Genomic DNA, 3,528 nt, shown 5'->3' with positions numbered 1-3,528 from the left:
CTTGCTGCACAAGGGCAAAGACTCGAGTTCAATCCCCGGTACCAAAACAACAACAACAACAACAACAACAAAAGTAGGGAAGGAGGTACACACTACAGAGAGGATTACTGTGAAAGAGAGAGCACAGTTCCAACAGTTTAGTGGCCATTGTCTTTTTTATTGCCCACTCCTCAGGTTGACATCAGGTCTAGGTAACCTGTTCGAGTTCTTGCAATAAGAATTGAAGATAGCACTTTCTGATTGGAACTGTTTTTCTGTGCATGTCCTGGCATGCCCACTTTCTCAGCCAGCTGACTATGCCCTAATCTCCTATCTCAGAAGGAAATTACAAGGCAGACAAAGAAAATGTAAACCGGGATTTAGCTGTAACTATTCTTTTCTGTAAATCCCTCTCCTCTTCCCTTATCTATGGACCTAGACTATTGCCATACTGCTACATAACTTTCCATGAGTATAAATGTTTTGGACCATGTCCTACCTCTACCTTCTCTTTTACCTTATAAAAAGTGGAAAAAAATTTTTTTCCTCTCCAAAAAAGTTTATTAGCATGATTAAAAACATTTTCTTGAATAATAACAGAAAGAGTTTCTAAACATGAAAGAGTATCAGTGGCTATACCTTATAACCAATATTTGGAGCTGAGTGGATAACTTTATTGCCAGTCTTCATTTTATTAAAAACAATCCATGTATTGGTTCCATGAAGCCATGACTATTGCTTTGGGAGTGAGTCCCTACTGCAATTAAGTATAAAAAATATCTTCTGTCATAATTGAAGTGTGACCTGCATTGGAGTGTGACTCTGAGTAAAGAGTTGATAAAAATCCACAAAGAGCTGGGTTTCTGTTTTTTAAAAACATTCCTTTTACACACTACAAAGAAATAATTAGTATTTTGGCTTTTTAAATTCCTACAGGACATTTAGAATGGCAGTGCCCAGAGGTCCTCCCATTACACAACTGTGAACACAGACCCTCTTCTGGAGGTGGACTTTGACCTCCACCTGTTTATACTGGTTTGAGAACAAAGCATCATCCAGAACGTAGTAGTCATTGTACATGTCACATTCACACAGGTATGGCAGTCTGGTGAAAGCTTCAATGACAAAACAGGCTTTTCTGAACACTTCAGGCAGGCTATTCACTTGTTCTTCCCAATTCTGTCCCTTGATTTCCAAAATTTCTGATGGTTTTTCCCACTTGCCACCTACGTTTTCCATATAAGGATGAAAGGGCAGGACCAGGGCAAGGGTGACCCTGCCTCTAGTTGGCTCCAAGACACTTCTGATATCTTTTAACAAAGTCAGGGCCTGATCACAGCAGCCCAGCAAATTCAAGCAGCTGATGACATCATACTGGAATCCTGTATTCTGCCATTCGTTGATACCAAGCACTCTCTATTTCTTCTTCTGAAGCTGCCATATCATAGTTTCAGAAAGCTCAGTGGCATAGATTTCTTCAAAATGAGGGGTCATGATTTTTGTGACTTCTCCATCTCCAGCACCTAAATCAAGAAGTCTATGGGTTTTCCAGTCAGGATTAATTTTAAGTAGTCTCTGAAATTGATCTGGTGAAAAAACAAACATTGAGCCTCTTCCCAGCAACCCACTGATAGATGTTCTAGACATAAACAGGCTAAAGACAGATGACACGAAAGAATGATATAATTGGATAAACAGCCAGCCTGATTTTTCAATGCTGTTGTTTAAGAAGATCTGTGTCCCTTGATCAAAATGACTCTGAACGAAGACAGCCTGCAGTGATTCACATAACTTCTCTCTGTTGCACACATACCACTGGTGGGTCTCCTTCCTGCCGCTGTCATGTTCATGTACAGGGAGTGGGAGAGCGGGCTCCGCAGCGTCCACATCCTCCGCACCAGCCACAAGGACGCCAGGCTCAGGAGCAGCCAGCCCGCCCACAGTCTCATCAGGAGCCGTGGCTACCCGCTTGGATCCTAAATAAGTGGAAAAATTTTTTAAATTTTTTATTACTACATGTTTATATTACACAGTGATTACATTCCTCATGAAGAGTTGGTAATTGCACATAAAACATCTTTTAAAGGGGGAGAAATTTTCTGTCTCCCCAGACAATATAATAAAGAACACTGGTACTATAGCTATAACCAGTGTAAAAGTAAACGTTTGTGAGATTATGCGGTGGAACATTGCTTTTTATTTCCACAAAGTTTCCATTACAGAACATAATTTTGGGCTTTAGTTCTATGTAATGAATGTTCATTTTTAAAAAGTTTTCTCTCCAAAATAAATATGGTTCTACTAAAGAAAATGTTCATCATCTTCTAATAAATAGGATGTACTGACCACACACTTTTACCTGTACTCTTTCTTCAATCCCTGTAAAATGACAGCACCCTATAATCCCAGCATTGAGGGGAGAGACTGAGGCAAAAGGATCACCATGAGTTCAAGGCCAACCTGGTCTACATAGTGAGTTCAGGGCTGGCCTGAACTACATAGTGAGACCCTGTCTCAAAAACAAAAACAAATAATAAAATGGCTGGAAAAAATAAAAAGGCATAAACCTACAATGCCAAAGAAAACAGATATGATACATGTGGGGATTAGCGATTACAACGACCTTTTGAAAGAGGTTTTGGAAGAACTGTATAGTTTATTTAATTAGTTTATCAGTAAGGCAGATAATTAGGGGAAGGACCTGAGAAAAAGTTGGGAGACCAGCCATATTGGTAAAAATTAAAATAAGAATGAATAGGCTGTATATTAGGACTTTGGACAAAGGATAAACTTCCTCAGGCAACATGGAATACAGCCCCCTCCCTACAAAAGGGAGTTGCAGCAACTCCCTACTAAACCCCTCAGTTTTGAGGAATTTAAAATGCAAAATAATGATTTTTCTCTAAAATCCATTTCCTTTAAACCATGCATGCTGAGGAACTGGGTTAGAGAGACTGAGTAGAGTTGGTCATTTTAAATCCATGGAGCCACACGTGATTGGTGACCACTGAACAATTGAGCAATTCTTGTTCTCTGCTTATCTATAATTAGCTCTGAATTGAGGGGTCATGCAGCCACCCACTTGGGACCCCCTCTGGAAATCCAGGGACTAATCTTCTTATTTTCAATAAAACTCCCTTAACCTCCTCTTTTGGTTTTTGATTTCATTTCTCAGTGTTGCAAGACCACAGGCTCAGCACATACCATGACAGAACCACAAAATTTAATAGTAACAGGGCTGGATATAGGAAGACTGGTGGTGAAATAACGTAGAACAGTTGGCTCTGAGGACCTTTTACCCACCACCATGTAGTTCCTACTCTTTTATTCATACACTGCCCACTTCTTGCTCCTATGTTATTTCTAAAAGAATTTGATTTGGAAGTCATTTTTATGTGAGGATATTAAGAACATTGGAAGGTAGGAGCCATAAACAGAGAAATGAAATGAAAATCTGTATGATAAAGAGGTCGGCCCCCTCCTCTAAATCAATTACTGTCAAGTAAGTGTATACTGCCTAGCTGGAGCCTTGTGAATTCTTCTTGGGGA

General features: G+C 39.7%; 1 pseudogene; it reads right to left on the bottom strand.

Moving 5' to 3' along the window:
* Nucleotides 1-517: 517 nt before the first annotated feature.
* LOC101717436 (protein-L-histidine N-pros-methyltransferase-like) lies at nucleotides 518-1,949 on the bottom strand (annotated as a pseudogene).
* Nucleotides 1,950-3,528: the final 1,579 nt, after the last annotated feature.

The sequence above is a fragment of the Heterocephalus glaber genome, unplaced genomic scaffold (genome assembly GCF_053883595.1).
Source record: "Heterocephalus glaber isolate CG9 unplaced genomic scaffold, H.glaber_assembly_v1.0 deba00001461, whole genome shotgun sequence".
Classification (NCBI taxonomy): Eukaryota; Metazoa; Chordata; class Mammalia; order Rodentia; family Bathyergidae; genus Heterocephalus; species Heterocephalus glaber.
The sequence above is the reverse complement of the archived record's forward strand: the minus strand, read 5'-3'. Positions and strand labels throughout refer to the sequence as shown.